Genomic DNA, 25,594 nt, shown 5'->3' with positions numbered 1-25,594 from the left:
TAGGATGCTATTGAAAAGTCTATCATAGCTCTGTCACAACTGTCTGCTTTAATATCCACCACACTTTTAAGACTTCTTTAGCTCTCTAATTTCTTCTTCTTCATCCATTTCTGTCTTGATTTATTGGGATAATATAAAGGTGAATTGCTGATAAAATTGTAGATTTGGTTAGAATTCTTAGATGACTTCATTTATTAAATACTCTTCAATGAACACATGGTAATGGTAGGAAGAGAGGAAAGAAGACAAGTTTATATTATTTTAGGGATGGGCATCTGCAAAGTGAACAAGTGCTCCCAGGGGCCACAGCATGAACAATTTCGCATTTATTTATTCTCTTGTAAACTATAATCAAATATATGTTAGTAATTACATTAATATATAACAATGTAATATATAATATGGAATAATTACATTTGTTAGAGATTGTATTTATTTGATTGTATATGTTGTAGAACCCATTGCTGCATATTGTAGAAACAGTAAAGAAGGGCTGGCTAGAGCATCAACATGCTGAAGGCAATAGAAAGCAATATCAACTACTTGCTACAGCAACATATACTGTATACTAAGATCAAAATGATGCAGAGATTAGCATGTCTACTGTATAAGGATGACAAACAAATTGCTAAAGCATTTCATATTTTAAAATATTGCAAGTGTATATCTATATGGCAAGGAAAGGAATAATAAAATGTGTAGAGCCAAACTCTCTATTTCTAGAAGTCTGGGACCACTTAGAATATGAAGAAATGCCTATATATACTTTAATAGCTCCTAAGAGATTATTGTTTGTCTCCTTAGTCCATATGTAAGGAACTCATTTAGTGTGCAGAGCAGTTTTGTAGTTGTAGGAGATATTGTGAGATATTTAACAGAGTCCAGTTCAGAGTTTGATGCAGCATATCAGGAAGGTTCTAGAAAATACTAGAAATATGCAGAGGAGGAAGGAGCTGGAGTGATAGGAAAATAGTTAAAGGAAAGCTATTTTTCAGATCCAGTATCCTTTGAGTTCACACCCTACTTTGATTTTTATGTGTAGCCATGTAAAAGAGTTCTAGCCATGTAATATTGTCAGTCCCATGATATGTGCTATTTTCAGGCCTCATCTACAAAACTCTCCTAATCATTATCCTTTCTCTTCTTGCACTAGTGACACTGGAAGCCAAATATCAAAGTTAAGCAGAATCCGTGGCAGAATCTGTATTCCTACATCAAGAGAAGAGCTGCTTGACTATCATGAATACCTAATTTGGACTTTAGGAGAGAAGAAACAAACTTCTGTCAAGCCACTGATTTTTTAGTTTTGTTCTTCAAATCACTGTTATTATCATTATTATCTTTTTATTAATTTTGGTTTATTAGTCAAAACAATATACCTTTCTAAAATAAAACTCAGTATATCATGTTAACTGTCATGAGAAGATGAAAAGAAAAAACGTCCCCACCCTCACTTCCCCACCCTATCCAAGCTGATGTCATAGTTGAGAATAGAATTGTAGTTACTAGAAGTTGGGGAGAATAAGCAGAATGTGACCATAGAGGAAGGCTCAACAGTAAGTACCAACTTACAGTTAGGATCAAGAAATTCTGATGTGCCATTATGGAGATAGGTGATTTAGATGATGAGAATTTATTGGTTATTCCCTGAAACTAGAAGAAAATAGTCTGAAAATTTTCAGCAGAATAAAATGTTTGTTTTTCTGCCACAGAAGCATATGTTTAAGTAATAGAGAACAAGAGTCTGGAAAGTAGGGTGCAGCAAAATATAGACAGTAAAGACGTCCTGGAGTCAGAATATAATACAACTGGTTAAACTATAATATTGAGCAAAAGGATCAAAAAGTTAGTTGTCTCAGTTTATAGAGCTTGAAGTAAACCTACTGAAGTGTAAAGGTAAGGAGAGTGGTAATATGTCTTAGGATAAGAAAGATTTGTTATTGTTTCTGCATTGGTGGAAGTGACAATGGATGGGGTGGGAAAATTGTGGTTGAGGTCAGAGTGGAGGCAGAGATTTCTTTCCAGGAGAGGCTAGTTGAACACGTGAGCTGGTGGTGCTGGTGATAAAGGAATAGGCTGAAAAAAATGAGCCACGGGAATGTTGATGACTGTGGGAGCACTGAGGAAAGGGAGAAGCTGGAGATAACTTTTAGGTCTATACTTTAGAGCAGTGAGTGTTCCTTTGCCACATGAGTTTGAGGCATACAGAAAAGGAAAGAAATTACCATAGTATCTAATATGTTCTACAAAGATAAAAAGAACAGTTAACATCAAACTACAGCAGCATTCCTCATGTTCACAAATCCATTTTGTCTTCCTAGGTACATAAACTATATTTTCAATCCTTTCTTGGAGCAAGGTAAAATAATATGGTTAAATTCTAGAAAACAGCACATAGTTGTAAATGGTATATGCAATTTCCAGCTCAATCCATAAAATCCTGTATTTTATTCCCCAGCATCTGTTCTGTGGCAACCTTGGAAACTACATATTCCAAATGTTAAACTGCAATATGGAAGAATCCTGTCTCTGTAAGTCACCATTTAGATGAATGAGAGCATTCCTGAATAGCTATGCAACCAACTGAACTATGACTTAAAGTACAAATTAAGATTTATTGTTTTAACCATAATGAACATAGTGTGTATTTAACCAGAATAGCCAATGACACAAATACTTTGTTATTAAGCAACTTTAAGTTTAATGTAGCATCTGTTTAATGGATGGGCTAGCCCTAAAATAAAACTTCATTCATACTCTGGTGGAATAACCCGTGATATCACAGGTTATTGTTCCAATAGGATTTTAGAACCTTTTCCTGTTTATTCTCCTATTTTTCAATCTTAGTTGGTAAATTCTGGTGGTTAGATTTTAAAATAGAAAACTTGATGGTGTATTTTGTCTATTACTTTCTTATTTGAAAAAAATCATTTAACTGGTAAAAGAGGCTTAAAGTATAGATCTTATTTTACAATATCTTGTCTGATATACTGCTTGGTGTGTTAACAAATATAGTTTAGAGCCTCTCTTATTTTTTCTTTATTTGACAGCCAGTAAGATTTCTGGTACTGTTACATTTATGACTTCATAAATTGGAAATGTGGTCAGAAAGAGAAAACCATTATCACTTAGGAACTCATTCTGCAACAAGATTTTTACCCAAGATTTCATTGGAATTATGGTCTATATATAGAATCTACCTTGATGGTTTAATGTTGAAATCTGAAGTGAAAGAATTAACTCTGAATGTACTTTTGAAACCTCATTATTTTCATCATAGATTGAGTAATAACAGGCAACATTCTGATTATAGAAACTAGGTAGAAATGATCTCTGTAAACTAAATTGCTAACCTTAGTTTATTTCACTTTGTGTATCCATTGAATGAAATTTTGGTGTGCTGGAAAGTGGCAGTTAAGATACAGCTTAAACATTTTCCCAATATGAATCTGTATTACATTTGTGATTTTTGTGCTAGTGGATATTGAACCTGGTATCTTAAGCATGCTAGATAAGCACTGTCATTAAGCTATATCTCTAATCATATATATATATATATATATATATAAAATCCTTTATATATATATATATATATATATATATATACACAAAGATATATGAACATTTAAAACAGAAGCAACACAGAAGTGTATAGAAGTGAAGTGCATCTCAAAACCTATCAATAATAAAGAACTGTTAAAATTCTGAAGCAGATTTTTATGCCTTCTTTATTTCCATACACAAAATAGTCCTCAGACATATATACAAACACACACATAAATAGAATCAAAATACAGATGTTTGTAATTTACAATTTTACTCACAAGCCTGAAATGTGGTTGTCTCATGTCTGTAAAGAAGAATCACTTTAAAAACACTATGAAATAATCTTTTATAGAAAATACAATAATAAAACTAGTGTGGAACACTGAGGTTTCTAGTTTTTCACCATTGTGAGAAATACTGCCATTAACTAATGTGTATATATTTGGGTTTTTGTGAGTAGTGTAAATTGCCATGGTGAATTTGCTTGGAGGGAGGAAAACACATTTAATATTTCTAAATTTAATAGTATTGGAAAGAGTGTATGTATTATGACCAATGCATAGGAAAGGCAGTAGAGAGGATAATGCCTACTATTATAGAAACTGAAATAAAGAAGGCCATGAATGAATTTGTGCTGTTTCTAAAAGCTATTCTGACTCCTGTATTCCAATGTTAGAGTCTGTATTCCAATGTTAGTCTCTGTATTCCAATGTTAGACAAGATTTCCTGATACACAGGAAATGAAACTAATATGTAAATGTAGTATAGGTAGAAAGACTAGAAAAGATTTTTGTTGGAGTAAGACAACTGCATAACTTGTTTGCATTCAGTCCTCTTCTCTTACTCTGAGATGATCTTGTGGAATCTGAGATTACACCTGAGGTACTATAGGATTTGTGAGGTTCTCCATGAGTTCCTCACATATTCTATCTGATTGCTTCACTGTTGTTTTATTTCCATGTGAAGAAGCTAGTAGCCTTTACTGTATTCATTTCCTTCTCTTCTTTCTTCTGCCTGTTTTAGCTGAAAAATACTCTGAAATGTTGAATGAGAAGTTGGAGTAGAGTTAGAGTTGAGAAACTAGGTTTGAGAGTCTCTATTATAGCAGCATTGACAACAAGAAAAACAAATTAGAGAACTAAGGGATCATCGCTGGTTTGTCTTTTGCTTTCTGAAGGTCTGATGTAAAACACATCTGCATTGTGTAATGTGTTTTTTAGATCCAGGCTCTCTCTTTTGTGGTTTCCAGGGTTGTACTCTAAAATGCCTCAGCTCAGAAGAGAGACTCATTTTCTACTGATTATAATTTGTTCTGCTTTCAGTCCATGTTCACATGATATTAGCCTTATTACATGGAGACAAGAAAAGTGAGTCAGCACACAGTAAGTATAACTGTATGTAGAAATCAGGCCTGGAGTCACTTCACATCTCTACGGCTAACTGCTGTGTCAACTTGACAAGATTGTCAATAATTTAGTATCTTAGTTTTCTTGTTTATAAAATAAGGATAAGAATATGACTTTTCAGGCCTGGGAAGGTGGCTCAGTGGTAGAGCGCTTGCCTTGCATGCTTGAGGCCTTGGGCTCAATTCCTCAGCACCACATAAGCAAAAAGAAAAAGGCTTGAAGTGGAGCTGTGGCTCAAGTGGTAGAGCGCTAGCCTTGACCTGAAGAGCTAAGGGACAGCGTCCAGGCCCAGAGTTCAGGCCCATGACCGGACCCCCCCCAAAAAAAAGAATATGTCTTTTCAGCAAAAGATTATTTCATAGTTTTTCAAAGTTATTCTTATTTACTGACATGAAACAACAACTGCATTTCAGGTTGCTGAATAAGTGACTATATGTAAAGGCACATAGCACATTCTTTTTATTGGGGGGGATGGGGGGTGTTCTGATTGTGGGGCCTGAACTTGGGGCCTGGATTGCTGTCCCTCAGCTCTTCAGCTCAAGGCTAGTGCTCTACCATTTGAGCCACAGCACCACTTCCAGCTTTTTTCTTTTTGCTTATGAGGTGCTTAGGAGTCGAATCCAGCACCTCATGCATGGAGGCAAGCGCTCTACCACTGAGCCACCGTCCCAGCCCCCATAGCATATTCTTAAGAAGTGAACCCAGGTTCTGGGGGCACACATGTATAAGCTTAGCTGCTCAAGAGGCTCAGTTTAAGAATCATGGGGTTTGGAGTAGTAAAATCAGTGAGATTCTTACCTTCAACTAATCAGAAAAATGTTGGAAGTGAAGGTATGGTCAACTGAGAACTTGAGAATTCCAAGCCATGAGTTGAAACTCAGTTCTAGCACAGGAAAAAAAGAGATAGATTCTAGTATTAGTGGTAGTTGCACTGGGAATAGAATCATCAATCATGGCTATTGACATAAAAAATACAGAGAATACCTTTAATTGGTACAAAGAATGTGTATAGGAATTTGAGAGAATCAGCTTACTTTCAGTAAAGTTGAAAAAGTAACAATTCATGAAGAAAAATGCATTTGAGTAGGGTCCTAAAAAATGTGTTCCTTTTCCACTAAATCTGTGAAGAAAAATGCAATTTGCAGAATAGGGTGCCAGAGGGAACAAGGATATTGCTGAAGAAATTTGGTGAAATTTGACCTGAAATGCAGTGCCAATTAAGACAAATAGCAAGCTGATAAAAGTTATAAATGAGGGCTAGGGACTTGGCTCAGTATTGAGTGCTTGTTTAGCAATTACAAGAAGTTAATCCCAGCATCATGCACAGAAAACTTAAAATTGAGTAGTCTATGATTTATAAATAAATGACTGTGGTTCTTGTTTTGCTGTATGGGGAATGTGCTGTTCAGATGGGAGAGAACCTTGCCCAGGCCAGTGAGGAACTGTTCAAAATTTGACCTCCTCTATCCTGAACAGGGAAGTGAAGAAGCTTTGAAGGGGGAGTTTATAGTTTTCTGACACTTTGAAGCACATGGATAGATTTATTTCTACTTCCTCTAAGGGAGAACTCCTAACTCATTTTTCAGGACATAAGGAGTTAGAAATTACCCTGCTTATGGAACCAGACTTATTCTCACTTTTTATTTATTTCAGAGCCCAGTTTCTGACATTTGTATTTGCTCTTTATTTGAGGGCTTGTGAAATCTTATCTTTTTGGTTTGCTTGACTTAATCGCCCATTTTAGAACATGGATCTGCTTTTTTCCCCCTGATTTTGAGGCTTCCTATGGAAGTTGACTCCTGCCTCATGGAACCTCTAGTAAAACAAAGCCCTGGATTCTCTTTTTAGCTTGATCCCAGGAGAACCTCAAGCGATGGAACTGTGGGATAATCTGTAAATGGGACAGACCAACTGTATCCAAATTTGTGTTTGTCAGCGAATGCTTGAATGACCTCATCTAGAACACTCAGTGTCTGTATATCTCAGACTGTCTTATTTGAAAATTGATGATAATAATCATAGTACCAGCCTCATGAGGTTATTGTTAGGATTTAATTGAGTAAAACTATGTCTAGAAAATCATTTCTTAATAATGTTCATGTGTTAGAATTTATTATCTATTGTAAGGGGTTCCTGTGGGTACAAGAAGATCAACATTAATTTGACCTAGGGGAGCAAAGAAGACCTCTAAAGAGATAATGATCTTTGAACATAAATTTGATCAACAGATCATTTCCTAAGGGATGCAATGAAGGGAAGGCAATCCAAGAAGAGAGAAAGCTGATGAAATGGTTCAGGTATGAAAAAATTAAGAAGTGTATTATGTGTGGAGCTCTGGATAAATTGTGGAAATGGGGTGAGGATGGAGAAGTTAGGGCAAATGATGTAGCTGAAGAGGGTGGGACAAAGGGAAACTGGGAAGGATTTTCAGGTTAAACCAGTGATTTGTAGTTTAGTTCTGGAGAAGCAGGATGCTAGTGACATTATTTAGGTAGGGAAATAACCATGATGAGGTTTGTAAGGTTCCTCTGGTTACAGTGTGAAAGATCGATTGCATTGAGCTTGAATGTTGGCAGGGAGTCACATTTAAGAAGTTATTTCATTTACTCATGGAGATAAATTAATGTGAGTTCTATACAGTGGGTCATTAATATCACCTATGCTTTCTTTCCTTTGTTGTTGTGATAATTGCAATTCTCATACATTGCTTTTGTTCCACGTAGTCATTAGTCATTAGTTGACTTGAAAACCTTTATGCAAGCAAAGGATTTTAAAGTGTTGAAATGTATTTGACATGGTACTGAAGCTTTAATTGTGGCTATGATTCAAATCACCCCAGAATTAAGTCCATCCTTTGCTTTACTTGTCCCACCATTAGTAGTATCCCCGGGTGAGTGACCTCTTGGCATTTTTCTGCATGTGTTGGTTGGATTTAGACAGATTTCATTAAACATTTCGTTTTACTTGGCTTGCTTCAGGGTAAAGTCCAAAAGAACTCTCGATATTTGTTCCTTCCCTCTCTTCAGCTAACCTATGATTATTTTCTCAAATGGATCCTTTCACACATAGAGTCATTTAAAGAATTTTACCATCTTTTGATTCTATCAGTCTATCAAAAACTTTGTACAAGCTCTAAACAAGTCTGGAATTTGAAGTCACATGTCCTGTCAAAACATTTTTTTTATTTATAAACTCATTCTTCTTTGCTGTGTACTTCTGAAAAAATAGCATTAGCTCTCTATGGTTTTGGAAATTCCTTTTCTTTCAGAACAGCTAGGAAAAAACTACAAATAATAAAACAAAATAATCTGTAACAGACTGGTTTTTTTTTAATAAAAGGGGGGGAAAAACCCTCATTTCAGAGAGGTAAGGTTGGTCAAGCATTTTAGGTAATGAGAAAGGGAATTTTTCTTAGCCAAACAGAAATGAGGGTTTTAGTGCTTTTAAGGGACTTCCAGAAAGTATTGGTGACTCCTCTTTGTTTTGATGTCTTTTCTGAGTCTCTCTGAATATGTTAGAAAGATCCAAGTAATTAAAGATCTTCAGTGTCTCAGATGATAAGGATTATCACTAAACTTTCTTTTTCCCACCTATATTGCCAACTTCTTTTAGAAAAGAAATAGTATGTGCATCTAACCTTTAGAGGGTCTTAAAGGAAGAGGAGGGATTTCTTCACAAATCTGGACAAATTTAAAATATGAAATACAAAGCTCTATGGAATAGTACTGGGATAAATGTATAACTAAAGAAAAGAAGTAAAAATTTCCCCACGTTTCTGTAGGTCAGTGAAATGTTAATAAATGTTGAGGGTAGCCTGTGGAAAGTTAATATGGTTAGGTGAGTTAAGGAATGTTCTACCCATCTTAAACAGAAAGCTAATGAGGATTATAGACAAAGAGGATTATAGATACCCAAAAGGAATAGATTTTCTGCTTATTTGACCACACAATGTTTTTCATGGGGTAGGTCAGAGGACCAGAACTCCTCATTTGGAGCACTAAGAAAATGTTTGGGTACATAAAACTAACATGTTTTAACATTAGAAGTTAAGAGTTTTCAGGCATAAATTCTAGTTGAAATCAAATACAGTGGGATACTGCAAAGCCATTGAAATTCAGGTTATTTTAAAGACATAAAAAATGAATATTCTTGGGCTGGGAAGGTGGCTCAGTGGTAGAGCACTTGCCTTGCATGCATGAGGCCCTGGGTTCGATTCCTCAGCACTACATAAGCAAAAAGAAAAAAGCCAGAAGTGGCGCTGTGGCTCAAGTGGTAGAGTGCTAGCCTTGAGCTGAAGAGCTGAGGGACAGTGCCCAGGCCTAGAGTTCAGGCCCCATGACCAGATTCCCCCCACCAAAAAAAATGAATAATCTTGGGGGACTTACTGGCTCTGAATTGCTGTGGATGGCTTTAGGATATATTGTACTCTGACTCTTCCCATCACACTTTAACTAGACCTTACTTGCTTGGCACAGAGCATGAAGACTTTATGCTGGTTGTTGAGTATTTATCAATGACTTCTAGAATCTTACCAAAAATCATATGTGTCTTCTGAAATTGCACATGACATTGTAATCATTAATATGATTTACATGATGAAGTGAATAATAGAACTAATTTTATTTCTATATATGTTGACATACTCTGCTAATTCATAGATTAATTCCAAAGAAGGTGTACATAGTTTTGTTAGATTAACAATATGTGACTAAATTTAGAATTTCAAAGGCTAATAGAGTCTTAATATTAAGATCCATAGCAGTTGAAAGCTACTTATTATTGTATTTTTAAAATAGTATTTTTAGACATATATAATGGACTTTTAGAAAAGGCAAAAACCACAGAAAACCAATGTTTTCTAAAACACACACACACACACACACACACACACACACACACACACACACACACACACACACACACACATGAATGTTTTACCTATTTATGCAAATCTAACTCCGTAAGTTTAAATAGTGACTTACTTATATTTTTAATGCTGGATTACGGAATTTGAATTTCAAGAAATTTGAACAGGATGAAATGACTAAATTTTGTAGAGGTAAATGTTATATTCTCTATTTAGAACTGTTAACTATCTCACTCACTGTGGAGCAGAATAATTTTACTTAGCACCAAGTATCAAAAATATCCTGGGCTTACCCATACAGTAAATGTGCACTCAAGTTACAAAAATGAGTCTAATAGGTGAAAGGGATGGCATCAGTTTCAACCCAACAATAGCTTTTAGTGAAGAAGTATAAGGTTGTCTCAGAATATTCAGAGGAATGAAATCAAGATAGGAAGAAATTTCCTATTGTGCTATAGGAAACGAAGCTAAAATTTTATGTTTTCTGAAACTCTAGGAAAACAAAGTTATAGAACACGATATCTGCTTCAAATGGCAAGATTCAATCAGTAGATAGAAGCTCTCAGGGAATGGATTATATAGCTCTTTCAAAATAGTGACACTAGAACATTGAGGAAGTAATTAGGTTGGCAAAAGATTAGAGATTTCCCTGATATTATTGCTTCCATAGTGTGTAGTTCAATTTTAGGAAAATGTATTGAACATCTATAACATCTCTTCTAAATTTATGATTATAGGCTCGTAAACGTAGAATTAGGTGCATTAACTAATAGTTTTAATTAGGTGACAATCAAAGGACAAGGGAAAATTTTGGAAGGAACTTGGAAATAGTACTGAGGAGAAATGAAAAAAAATATTATTAAAATGAGTTTTAAGAGTTTTCTTGAGCATAGTCTGACTTTGCTGTGGAATTTTCTTGAGAGCTATTTGCCTACTTTATGGATATCCACCAATGTGCAGCCATGGGTAAGGTTTTGAGGATAGATGTGTTTGAAATGGGATACATGAAGAAAAGTCTAACTACAGGACTATTAACACCATCTCTTATTTGTATACGCATCCTATGTGCCTTCTATATGTAACACCTAGGATATTATAGTAGTGAAATAATTCAGTGAGACTGTAAGAATTTGTTGTATGCCAGAAAAGTTCTACACTGAAATTGGCTTTGTCTTCTAGAGTAGTGTAGACAATAGTTTTCACTCATAATTTCTTTTGGGGGGGAGGAGAGGGTCCGGTCATGGGACCTGAACTCTGGGCCTGGACGCTGTCCCTCAACTCTTCAGTTCAAGGCTACTGCTCTACCACTTGAGCCACAGTGCCACTTCCGGCTTTTTTCTTTTTGCTTATGTGGTGCTGAGGAATCGAACACAGGGCCTCATGAATGCAAGGCAAGTGCTCTACCACTGAGCCACCTTCCCAGCCCCTTCACTCATAATTTCTTTGAGGTTGATTTTAATTCAAGTTTCATTAGTCATTCTAAAAGGAAGGATTTTCTTTCTTCAATTGAGATACGTCACAGTGCTCTAATTTACTTGGTTTTTTATTAACTTGTGAAGAAAGAGGGCAAACAAATGTTTCAATATTAGTTTCAATAGTTAAACATTATTAAACTGGTTGCATAATTTACATTCATTAATAGCAAATGCTTTTATTGCAAGCCATGCATTTTCTAATTAGGAATCTGAGGTTAATATGTTACTTAGGACTTAGGTAGGGATTTTAAATTTTATTAACTGCTTAATTCATCCTATTCTCTGGCTACAGTTGCCTTTCAAAGGTTTAGAACCAGAAGCTGTGACTGTTTTCTATGGAGGGACACTAGTCACTCACCTACTTAGAACGTCGAATAGAACTGTTTTCTATTGTGGTTGGAACAGTGTTGGCCTTTGATGCTGACATTACTGTGACCTTTGGAAATCATGTTAAGTGAGGTAAGGCAGGAACAAAAAAGCAAATGTGCATAATCTCACTCGTGGTAGGACTTAAATGTTCAGAAATTGAGAATAGAACAGTGATTTTATAAGAAATAGAAGTTAGGAATGGGAATGGAGAGATGGAAAAATATTGCTCCGTATGTAGAGATTAATAATTCAGTAGAAGTAACTTGTAGTGTTCATGGTAGACTGACTACGGAAATATATACTACATGTTTCCAAAAGAGCAATGAGAGGAGTTTGATTGCTTTAACAGAAAGAAAGTATAACTATTTGAGGATATAGGGTTACTCTCATTGTTGGCATACAGAAAAGCCACGGAATTTTGAGGGTTAATTTATATACCTTGCCATTTTGCCAAAGTTTCAGATCAGCTCGAATAACTTGAGGGTGGAGTCTAGGGGATTCTTTAAATACAAAATCATGTCATCTACTAAGAGGAAGAGTTTTTCTATTTAGATCCCCTTAAAGTTTGCATCTTGTTTTATTTTTCTAGCTAGGTATTCTAATATTATACTGAAGAGGAATGGAGAGAGTGGACAATCTGTCTCCTTCCTGAAATTTGAGGAAATGGCTTTACTTTTGCCATTATGTATAATACTAGTTATAGTATAAGTTATAATGTAAGTTTGTCATACACAGCTTTTCTTATATTGAGGAATGTTCATTCCATGGATTCCTAGTTTCTGCAGAGCTTTCTTAATAAAGTGGTGTTGGATCTTGTCAAATCTTTTTTCTGCATCTATTGAGATTACTATGTAATTCTTATCCTTGCTCCTGTTGATGTGATGTATTACATTTATTGTTTTGTGTATATTGAACCAACTTTGCATCCATGGAATGAATCCTGTTTGATCATAGTGTATGATTTTTTTGATGAATTGTTGAAGTTGATTGGCCAGGATTTTGTAGTTTTGCATTAATGGTCATCTGAGAAATGGGTCTTGAGTTCTGTTTCTTTGATGATCCCCTGTCTGTTTTGAGAATGAGGGTTGTGCAGGCTTCCTAGAATGAGATTAGTAGTGAACTTTCATTTGTATTGAAGAGTTGGAGTAGTATCAATTGAGTTCTGCTTCAAAGGCCTTGTAGAATTCAGCTGTGAATGCATCTAGTCCTGGACTTTTCTCTTACTCTCCAGTTTTGAATTTATTTATTTTTAACATCCTGCAGCATGGAGAGCTGCTGCTGCCATGCCGCAGAGGGTGGGGCCACCTCTGGCTCTGTTTACTCTGTGAAGAAAGTTGCCCTGCCTTGGATGGTCCTTCCCCCATCTGGAAAGGTCAAATTTCCCCAGTATGGAGCTGAGTGCCAGTGGTTGGGTTGCTTTGCACTGTTGAATGGCTCAGCAGTGTCTAATTCTAAGGCCTGAGGTATCTACTGGCTTCCCTGGCTCCGTCTTTGCCAATATGAAAGATGACATTCTTCTGGGATGATAGGGGAAGAGCTACCTTCCAAACTCTGTTTTGTGAGAAGGAATGGGAATGCCTTTTTGGGTACTTACCTTCCCTTGGTTTTTCAGGCTATCTGTGATCTGCGTCCATCTGTGGTCAGCAGGATGAAGATTTTTGCTCCTGGTAAATTCACACTGGTAGTGAATAGAAGCTGCTTGCACTCTGTTTCTGTCACCTTTTCCTCAGGCTCGGTCTACTGTTATGTTGGCAGCCACAGCCACTGCCACCTCGGTCACTGGTGTATGCTCAAATCTGCCTCCTTAAACAGGCTGCCTGAAATTTTCCTCTCTGGCCAAACTCTCTGTACTATGATGGCTCACTTGGGTGACTCTCCAGCCTTGGATTTTTCACTGGAACACTAAAACTGGTTTCTTCATGATATCTCAGTTAGCTCCTAGGTGCGCCTCTGCAATCTTTGAAGTCCAATTTTTTTTTAATTTTTTAATTGTGAAAATAATGTACAGAGGGGTTACAATTACATGGGTAAGATAGTGAGTACATTTCTTATCAATCATTGTAGCCTCCTCCTTTGTTTACCTTTCCCATCCATACCCATCCTCTCTCTCCCCCCAATTCTCCCACCCCCAAGTTGTAAAGTTCGTTTTCTACATGACAACTTGTACTTCTCATTGTTGCAACAGGTCCAGCTGTATCCTTATTTAAACAACTTGTTTTTCCCCTTCCCCTCCACAAACTATACCGACATCAAATACAGTGAAAACAGGGTTTATACTGTGGGGGAGGGACATACAAAGCAACAAAGAAATAATCTTATATATGCATTAGAAACAAATGAATAAAAGAAAAAAACATTAAAATACATATCTAAGGGTTCATTTTCCTCACATCATATTATCTGACCTTTTCTGCTTCACTCATAAATATACTAGATATTACAAATAAGGGAAACCATGGGACCTATGCTTTTTTGGGCTTGGCTTACTTCACTTAATATAAGTTTTTTCCAAGTCTTTCCATTTCCTAACAAATGGGGCAATGCCATTCTTTCTGATGGAGGCATAGAATTCCATTGTGTATATATACCACATTTTCTTGATCCATTTCTCTGCTGAGGGGCATCTGGGTTGGTTCCATATCTTAGCTATGGTAAATAATGTTGCAATAAACATAGTTGTGCTGGTAGCTTTAGTGTGGTCTTGTTTGTGAGCATTTGGGTAAATGCCCAAATGTGGGATTGCTGGGTCATAGGGGAGCTCTATGTGAAGTCTTTTGAGGAACCTCCATACTGCTTTTCAAAGTGGTTGAACAAGCTTACACTCCCACCAACAATGCAGTATGGTTCGCTTCTGTCCACATCCCCTCCAGCATCTGTTGTTGTTAGAGTTCTTGATTTTTGCCATTTTAACTGGAGTGAGGAGAAAACCAGCAAGACCACAAAAAAGGCCAAGACACTGCACCCAAACTGAGAATTCAAGAACCATAGGAAGAACCCAGTTTTTGCAGCCCCCAAGAAGGTGCATAACATGGCAGGAACTCCCAAATACCTCTCCGTCCTATCTATCAACATTAACGGATTTAACGATGCAATTAAGTGACATAGACTGTCTAGTTGGATTAAAAAACAAGATCCTTCTATCTGCTGCCTTCAGGAGTCACATCTTGCCCATAAAAACAAACACATTTTCAATGTTAAAGGCTGGAGAAAAATCTACCAAGCAAACGGCCCCCATAAACAGGCGGGAGTTGCAATCCTAATATCAGATAAAATAGACTTTAAATTAAAATTTGTGAGAAGAGATAAAGAAGGTTGCCACATACTAATTAAGGGATCTCTCCTTCAGGAGGATATTACAATTTTAAATATCTATATGCCAAACAACGGAGCACCCAAATTTATCCAAGAAACACTACTTTCCCTCAAATCCCACATAGATCCAAAGACATTAATTGTTGGGGATTTTAACACACCACTCTCCTCACTAGATAGATCAACTTGGCAAACACTCAACAGAGAAACCACAGATCTAAACAACTGCATAGATCAACTAGATTTAACAGACATCTAACAAATATTTCACCCAACCGCATCAGAATACACGTTTTTCTCAGCAGCACATGGAACGTTTTCTAAAATAGACCACATTTTAGGCTACAAAGCAAACTTGTCTAAATTCAGAAACGTTGAAGTTATACCTTGCATTCTCTCAGACCACAAGGGAATAAAATTAGAACTCGACACCAAAAGCCACCAAAGAAAGTCCGGTAACACATGGATGTTGAACAACACACTGCTGAATCACGAGTGGGTCATGGAAGAGATTAGAAAGGAAATTCACAGGTTAATGCTATTCAACAAAAATGAGCACACAAATTACCGGCTCTTCTGGGACACAGGAAAGGCAGTACTCAGAGGCAAGTTTATAGCTCTGAGTTCCTACATCAACAAATTGGAGAGATCTGAAACCAACAATTTAATGAGACATCTGAACCTCCTTGAAAAAGAGCAGCAAGATAATCCCCAATCCAGTAGACAGAAAGAAATAATTAAAATTAAATTAGAATTAAATGAATTAGAATCCAAAAAAACTATAGAAAGAATCAACAAAACAAAGAGTTGGTTCTTCAAAAAAATTAACAAAATTGAAGTCTAAACATTTTTTTGATTAAAAAGCAACTTCAGGAGAAGATATAGATGTATGTATATATGTATATGTATATATGTGTGTATACATGTATATATGTATATATACACACATGCTTATGTATATATGCACATATACACACATTTATGCATACATGTATATATGTATATAACATATATACATGTATATAACACATGCAACATATATAAAACATATAACATATATGTAGATATACATACATAATATATAACATGTATATACATGCATATGTTGTATATGTATACATGTGTATGTATATGTAAGTATATATATATATGGAAGTGGTGCTGTAGCTCAAGTGGTAGAGTGCTAGCCTTGAGCTGAAGAGCTGAGGGACATTGCCCAGGCCCAGAGTTCAAACCCCACGACCGACCAAAAAAAAAAGAAAGAAAGTAAAAATGACTTGTACATTTACAGGACACTCACAGTCTGCAGTTTATGTTTATATATCTCGAATTCCCCTTCTGAGAATATAGTGAAAGAACCAAAATATGGGAATTTAGTTTTCTTCTTTCTTCTGTTAGATAATATAGTATCTTTCAAGTCTCTTACAGTTCAGAATACTCTGAATAATTGAGACAACATCTAAAGATAAAAATTACTAGAATGAAAGCAACTGGTTTTTCAATGTGTGTGCGTGTAAGTGTGTGTACTTGTGCACATAGTGGTGTGTATCATGCATTAAGCATGTTAGAAAGTACAGACATAGCTGGTGCTTGGACAGCAAGTCTTCTGACCTCTGAAATAACAGTGTTGCTGTGTTCGTTCACCTGTCAAACTTCCTTCTGTTTGGTTTAAGAATAAGCACCTTGCTAGATTTGTTTAGGTCTTTCCATGTCACCTAGCTGTTTCATTTGTATCACTGGCTAAATGTCACGCTGAGCTGCTGAAACCTGCCTGTGTTGCATTATATTCTGTACCCTTTCATTCCATATACCTAGTTTTTAAGTGGTTAGTAAATTTCAGGTACTACTGATTCATTCTGTGCAGCCAGAGGTGAAAAGTTTAAACTCTGGAATCTTTGTGAAATAGATGGTCATTCAAAAGGCAGTTTTAAATCTTTTATGCAAAGCTAAAAGATTAAGCCATTACTAGAATAGCATAAAATTGATAAAGGACCTCCCCAAACTGTAGTAAATAGCTTTTTCACTGTTTTATGATATAGGCGACTCTGAGTTCCTGTGTGTAGCCTGTGCTGACCTGGTAGATAGGTAAACATTTATTACTGGGTTTTTTTCAGTTCCAATTAGGATGAAGAGACATTGATCTGTTAAGTTTATCTTAACCTGTCAAGTCTCCAGCTGACAAAGATATATCTTGATGGAAACTCTTTCCTCTGTTTATCTGAAGTTCTCACTTTGCATATTCTATAAACCAATACAGTCAACCCTATGTCACTTAGTTCCTGTTTCTTCTCTTAATCTTCCTTCCCATCATCATTTAGTTACATGCTTTTTAATTCCTAGTTTACAGATTAACATTTTGCAGAATATTATTTCTTTCTGGGAATCTTTGGATCCTTGAAAGTGAACAAATCTCTGTTTCGCAAATAATCTTGTATTTTTTAGAGCATATATCACAATGGGAAATTGTCTACTATTTTTCTTTTTATAGTTTAAAATGTTTTGTTTTTAGTATCTTAACTCATTTATGAATAATGTAAATGTAATGAAATGAACATGTAATCCAAAGTGGTGTAAAGCTTTCACCGGGTTTCATCAAGTTTCAACCAGTTATGAAATACACACACACACACACACACACACACACACACACAAAGACACAGACACAGACACACACACAGACACACACACACACACAAACACACACACACATACTGTGGTACTGCAGAGTCTTGTGTGTTAGGCAATGACTACCACTGAGCTATGGCACCACCTTAACATCAACTCTTTATTTATTTATATTATTATTATTAACTTTATTCTTCAAGATAAACTATCCCAGGTCCACAAGTACATTTGAATCTTAACCCAGATTCCTCATAACAATCCTCCCCTTTTTACTTTATTGTGAAAATACTGTACAGAGGGGTTACAATTACGTGGGCAAGATAATAAGTATATTTCTTATCAAGCATTGTAGCCTTCTCATCCTCATCCTGACCGCCACCCAATCCTCCTCCCCCCCACCAAAGTTGTAAAGTTTGTTTTCGACATAATGACTTGTACATCTCATTGTTGCAATGGGTCCACCTGTATCCCTATTTAAATGATTTGTTTTTATCCCTTCCCCTCCACAAATTATACCGACATCAAATACAGTGAAAGTAGGGGTTATAAAATGGGGGAGGGACATAAAAAGCAACAAAGAAATAATCTTATAAATTTGTTAGAAACAATCGCATGAAAGAAAAAAAAGCATTTGAATACATATCTTAGGGTTCATTTCCCTAACATCAACTTGTCTGACCTTTTCTGCTTGACTCAAGACATACACTGGTTATTGTAATAAGGGAAACCTTGGGACCTATGTTTCTTTGGGCCTGGCTTACTTCACTTAATATAATTTTTTCCAAGTCTTTCCATTTCCTAACAAATGGAACAATGTCATTCCTTCTGATGGAGGCACAAAATTCCATTGTGTTTATATACTACATTTTCTTGATCCATTCATCTACTGAGGGGCATCTGGGTTCGTTCCATATCTTAGCTATGGTAAATAATGCATAATAAACATAGTCATGCTGGTAGCTTTAGTGTTTGTGAACAATTGGGTAAATGCCCAAAAGTGGCATTGCTGGGTTATAGGGGAGCTCTATGTGCAGTCTATTGAGGAACCTCCATATTACTTTCCAAAGTGGTTGAACAAGTTTACACTCCCACCAACATTGTAGTAAGGTGCCCTTTTGTCCACATCCCCTCCAGCATCTGTTGTTATTAGAATTCTTGAATATAGTCATTCTAACTGGGGTGAGGTGGTATCTCAATGTTGTTTTGATTTGCATTTCTTTTATGGCTAGGGAGGTTGAGCATTTCTTCATGTGTCTTTCCACTTCAGAGAATTTTCTCTTTAAATCTTTAGCCCACTTATTTATTGGACAGTTGTTTCTTTGAAGATTTTTTGTTGGGGGACAATCTCCCTTTTTAAAATCTTTTACTTGAAAAAATCTGTGAAATGTTGGTAGAATTTGCAACATTCTAATATAGGCTGATAATAGTTTTGATTATAAACAAAATGGGGTGATTATAATTTTGTACTATATTGTAATATGCTGTATATAATATGGTTATGTCAGTGTGTTTTACAAAGCCAAAATTAAGGTATTAACAGAAGTAGTGAAGTAGTATAATGAACCACATTTCTCAGCTAACATGAAGACTTAACTATCTTTTGGGACTTAACTCTTGGCTAACCTTCCTCTCTACCCTATCACTTCCCTTCACCTGGCTTCTGCCATGTAACAAATTACCCAAATCCTAGCAGTTTAAAACAACTATTTGCGCCGGGCGCCGGTGGCTCACGCCTGTAATCCTAGCTACTCAGGAGGCTGAGATCTGAGGATCGCGGTTCAAAGCCAGCCCGGGCAGGAGAGACTGTGAGACTCCTATCTCCAATAAACCACCAGAAAACCGGAAGTGGCACTGTAGCTCAAGTGGTAGAGCGCTCGCCTTGAGCTGAAGAGCTGAGGGACAGCGTCCAGGCCCAGAGTTCAAGCCCCACGACCGACAAAAAAAAAAAAAGTATTTGCTCATAATTTTATGAATCAGAAATTCAAGACAGGTATTATTTAATACTTTAGTGAGTTTCTAGACAATGGCTATCAGATATTTTCTGGGCTACATCATCTGAAAGCTTTGTCAGCATAGATGTACATAATGGAGCGTTTGAGGTTCTGGGTCACTAATGCTGGCTGATACACACTGTGATGACTGAAAGCCCTATGTGTAATCATCTAAAGACTTATTTACTCACAGTGTAGTATCTGTGCTGAACTAGACAGAGATCATTCTTTTATCTAAACTATTACCATAGGGGCCCTCCAGCTGAGGTGGGGAACAACTAATGCCTTTGTTTGCTGTTCATTTTAGTACAAGGTCTCAATTATTTCTAGTTTCTCAGCTTTTTGTGCACCTGGGACTATAGGAACACCCCTACCATGTTAGGCTCAATCCAGTTTTTTGGTGTGTGTGTGTGTGTGTTTATGTGTTTGTGTGTGTGTGTGTGTGTGTGTGTGTGTGTGTGTGTGTGTGTGTGTGTGTGTGTGTGTGTGTCTGTGTGGGTATGTTGGTCTTAGAGATTAATCTCAGACCTTGGGCACTGTCCCTCAACTATTTTGGTCAGGACTAGTGCTCTACCACTTGAATCACAGCTCTACATCCAGCCATTTGGTGGTTAATTGGAGATCAGGTTCTTACAGACAGGGCTGGTTTAGAATCTTGATCCTTAGATTTCAGTCTCCTAAGTAGCTAAGATTACAAGTTTGAGCTACTGGTGCCTGGTTCCCTTTGGCATGTTTGTGTGGGGCATTAGTGGAAGGGGGTGTAGAGTGGGGTGAGGCAAGGGAGTAGGAGGGCAAGGATGGTAAGGGGAAACAAAGGAGGCGGCAACAATGCTTGATAAGAAACGTACTCATTACCTTTACCTTGCTCATGTAATTGTAACCCCTCTGTACAGTATTTTCACTAAAAAAAAAAAACTTATTAATAGCCGGGTGCTGGTGGCTCACACCTGTAATCCTAGCTACTCAGGAGGCTGAGATCTGAGGATCGCGGTTCAAAGCCAGCCCGGGCAAGAGGGACCGTGAGACTCCTATCTCCAATAAACCACCAGAAAACCAGAAGTGGCTCTGTAGCTCAAGTGGTAGAGTGCTCGCCTTGAGCTGAAGAGCTGAGGGACAGCGCCCAGGCCCAGAGTTCAAGCCCCACGACTGACAAAAAAAAATTAATAAAAGAATTCTTTTTAATCATTCTATAATATGATCTTATGTTCATTATAGCCAATCCCCATTTGCACACAGGCAAATAGACAGCTGTCTATTGGTTCCTCCATAGTACAGCATTTATACAGGATTGTTCTTCATGGCTGTAAGCACATTCCACTGATGAGAAACCAGTCTTCACCTTATTTCTTTTTTTTTTTTTAATTTAATTTAATTTTATTTGTGAACATACTATACAGAGGGGTTACAATTACATGGGCAGGATAATGCGCACATTTCTTACCAAGCATTGCAGCCTCCTCCTTTGTTTACCCTTCACATCCCTTCCCAGCCTCCCCCTCCCCCCATTCCCAATTCTTCCCCTCCCCTCCCCCCGCCCCTGCACCGACATTGTAAAGCTCATTTTCGACATGACAACTTGTACTTCTCATTGTTGCAACAGGTCCACCTGTATCCTTAAACGACTTGTTTTTCCCCATCTCCTTCACAAGTTATACTGACATCAAATATAGTGAAAGCAGGGGTTATACTGTGGGGGAGGGACATACAAAGCAACAAAGAAATAATATTATAAATGCGTTAGAAACACATGCATGAAAGAAAAAAAAACATTAAAATACATATCTAAGGGTTCATTTTCCTAACATCACTTTATCTGATCTTTTCTGCTTGACTCATACATATATTATATATTGCAAATAAGGGAAACCATGGGACTTCACATTATTTCTTAACACACTTTTCCTCTGACCTATTTTGTCCTCTCTCCTTAAAGGAAACTGGCAGTCCTTTTTCTGGCAAAAGTCGTGCCCTTGCTCCTGCCTCATGGCTTCTCTATCGACTGGGGAATAGGCAAAACTGAGTTCACCTTAGAGAAGCCTGGATAGTGAAGCACAACAAGGAAAGGATTTCTTACTTATGTTTTGTGTTGGATTTTGTGTAGCTGTCCTCCAGCTATGCAAGTATCATGAGAAAAGGTATTTCTTTTTTTGTTACTGAAGTTTTATTATGTTTTGAATATAATTGCTGTAAAAGATGCAGGCGGCATGGTCCTTCCTCCTTCAAATACTGCCTGCTCAGCCTCCACACATTCCCTGGCTGTAGAGTTGTTCAGTGTTGGGGATAACTGAAAAAGATATTTCTGATCTGAAGGTATTACATTGGACTACTGACTTTTCTTTTTTATTTGTTGTTGGTTGTGGGGCCTGAACTCTGGGCCTGGGTGTTGTCCTTCAGCTCTTCAGCTTGAGTGGCTTGAGCCACAGCACCACTTCCAGCTTTTTTCTGCTTATGTGTTGCTGATGAGATGAAACCAGGGACTCATGCATGTAAGGCAAACACTCTACCACTGAGTCAACTTCCCAGACCTATTCAAGGTACTTGATAACACTACTGGAAAACTATAGAAGGTATCTGTGAACATTCTATTCCTTTGTGAATCACCTAACCCATTAGGTTTTCTGTAATTGGTCATAGCATTCTTCAGAGCAAGAAGGAAGATGTGATACTTAACTGTGCCTACCCATAAGAGGTTGCTATTGGGAAGTTTCTTGGGTCTCCTGTTTGGTCTTCTGGGAACACTTTTTCACCAACTTGTTCTTAGACTGTGGATCTGAATAGGTGAGTACTTTCTTTTCCTTCCTTGCTGTGTAACAATGTCAGTCATGTGGGTTGTGTGATATTTTTTTGTGCCTCTTATTTTTTTCTTTCTTTAGTACCATTATTGGGGCTTGAACTAAGGATTGGAAAAGTGTCCCTGAGGTTGTTTGTGTGTACGTGTGTGTGTGTGTGTGTGTGTGTGTGTGTGTGTGTGTGTGTGTGTGTGTGTGTGATGTCTAGTTCTCTACCACATGAGGCTTTGAGTAGCTAGGACCATAGGCATGAGCTACCAGCATAGTGTCTCTTTTCCATACAAAACTTTACAGCTCACAAGACTAGAAATAACCTTTGTCTTGGTCATCATTGTTTCTTTAGCCCTTAGCAGAGGCTATGTATATAAAACTGCCTAAAATAATTTGTTAATTGAATTGTGAATGAATAGCTCTCATTTAGTGGTAGCTTATTTGTTTTATTATTTTAACACTGGAATATTTTTCACTATATCAATACTCAGTATAGAATAGTTAAAGAGTGTGTCAGGATATGAGTATAGCAAAGGAACTTCCAAGTTGAATAATTATAAAGTATTCTGGATTTGAGGTGATTACACAAAGAATAATACAGTATCCCTAATGGTATAGAAGGGCCAGAAAACAGCAAAACAAAAATTTCATGCCTTCTACAATATGCACCAGTCATGTTTTAAGAACTTCTGATGAAGAATAACCAATGTTTGATTTAAAGGCAATTGATTGATTTTTTATTAATAAGTTTTGTTTTTACTGTGAAAATACCATACCAGAGGGGTTACAATTACATGAGCATGGTAATGAGTACATTTCTTATCAAGCATTTACCTCAAGATAAGGACTTAAATTGTTTTTCTTTCTTGCTATTGTTTCTAACATATTTATAAGATGATTGATTTCTAGTTAATCTGCCAGTTATAATTTTTTAAAAGCTCCAGAAGCCATTTCAGTTATATATTAATTTCCTTCAAGAATTTTCTACTTTACCTCATTGTTTTTCATATCCAGCTTGGCTTTATAATTAAACTTTATTTTGGGGCCTATTGGCTTTATGCCTAATAAACTGGAAGCACTTTTTATATATCTATGTGAACTTCAACATAGATTTCATTTTTTCCCCCTCACAGAACTCTGGTGCCTAGACAAATCATGCTAAACAACTTGAAATACATTTTTATCATCTAATCTTTTCTTTTTACTGTGAAAATACTGTACAGAGGGGTTACAATTACATGGGCAAGACAATGAGTACATTTCTTATCAAGTATTGTAGCCTCCTCCTTTGTTTCCCCTTCCCATCCCTTCCCATCCTCCCCCCATCCCCCACCCAATGCTCCCTGCTACCCCCCTGCACCAAAGTTGTAAAGTTCCTTTTCGACATAATTACTTGTACATCTCACTGTTGCAATGGGTCCACCTGTATCCCTATTTAAATGATTTGTTTTTATCCTTTCCCTCCACAAATTATACCGACATCAAATACAGTGAAAGCAGGGGTTATACTATGGGGGAGGGACATACAAAGCAACAAAGAAATAATCTTATAAATGTGTTAGAAACAATCGCATGAAAGAAAAAAAAACATTTGAATACATATCTTAGGGTTCATTTCCCTAACATCACCTTAATTGACCTTTTCTGCGTGACTCAGACATATACTAGGTATTGCAAATAAGGGATACCATGGGACCTATGTTTCTTTGGGCCTGGCTTACTTCACATAATATAATTTTTTTCCAAGTTTTTCCATTTCCTAACAAATGGGGCAATGTTGTTCTTTCTGCTGGAGGCATAGAATTCCATTGTGTATATATACCATATTTTCTTGATCCATTCATCTACTGTGGGGCATCTGGGTTGGTTCCATATCTTAGCTATAGTAAATAATGCTGCAATAAACATAGTTGTGCTGGTAGCTTTAGTGTGGTCTTGTTTGTAAACATTTGGTTAAATGCCCAAAAGTGAGATTGCTGGGTCATAGGGGAGCTCTATGTGGAGTCTTTTGAGGAACCTCCATACTACTTGCCAAAGTGGTTGAACAAGTTTACAATCCCACCAACAATGCAGTAACGTAATCTTTTCAACATCATAACAATCCTGGTGATTTTTCCAAGTTCTTAGACAGTAACCTACAATTTGACTCTTATTGGCTTTCAATCTATTAGTTTGATTTGTGGATTATAGAGTCATACTTGATATATGTTAAAATGTCAGTTTGTAGAGCTTTCTGTCCAACTAAAATGACTAGAGTTATTTAAGAAACATTCTAGAAAACCAAGTACAAGGATTATGTAATGGAACAACATCCTAAAACATTTTTAACAATGGAAATATGATTTAACTGCATCAAAAATTATTTAACATTATAGAAAAAAACAGAAGTAAGCAAAAGAGTAACTCCTAAATCAGTTATTCTTATTTTAAAGGGGATTAAATTGAGGTTGGAAGCTTGGATTAGTTGGTAGAGCCAATGAGCGAAAGCAGAATATACTGATTTAGAGTTCCAGTCTTGGACATAAAATTAAAAGAAATCAAAGGTTTTGACAACTTAGACAAATTCACCATATAAACAATGAAAAATCACTAGATTTTTTTAGTGTATCAATTTAGAACCAATTTATAAAGACTGGGTATTGTGTGACAAATTTGTTTGATTTGCTTAACATAGAACAACAATGGATTTTTAACTTTCAATAGATATGTTTTTCTATGCCTTCAACATGATGTATATATTTAGAAGGGCTGTTTACCAGGTCTTTTTACAAAGACTGTCAGGATGAAGTGAGTGTAGTCATTCAAGAAACAAAAGCAAACATGGCCCATTTTCCAATGGTTTTAGAAAAAAAATACAAAGCTCATAACAAAGTTATGCACAACTCCTACATTGGAGAAGAATCAAGATAATTCATAAATATTTATGCTCTACATAATTCAGACTGAAATATTTAATACTACCCAGAAAGATTTGTAGTTTAAATTAAAAGTCTGATTTCCCTTTTTCTTTTACTTTGCCCTAAGAATGAACTGAGTAATAAATACATGGAAGTTTTTGGAAAAAAATAGATATAAGTATGTATTTTTATGGGTCTGACTTTTCCATATGCAGTGCAAGAATCCTAAGACCCACCAGCTTAGGAAAAATGGGATCTGTAAGGATCCCATCCAGACAAGTCAGTTGATCTTCTTTCTCCTCTATAGAAGGTTCTGTATACGAACT

The sequence above is a fragment of the Dipodomys merriami genome, unplaced genomic scaffold (genome assembly GCF_024711535.1).
Source record: "Dipodomys merriami isolate MVZ:Mamm:240054 unplaced genomic scaffold, mDipMer1.0.p SCAF_79, whole genome shotgun sequence".
NCBI lineage: Eukaryota > Metazoa > Chordata > Mammalia > Rodentia > Heteromyidae > Dipodomys > Dipodomys merriami.
Note: the sequence above shows the minus strand (reverse complement) of the source record.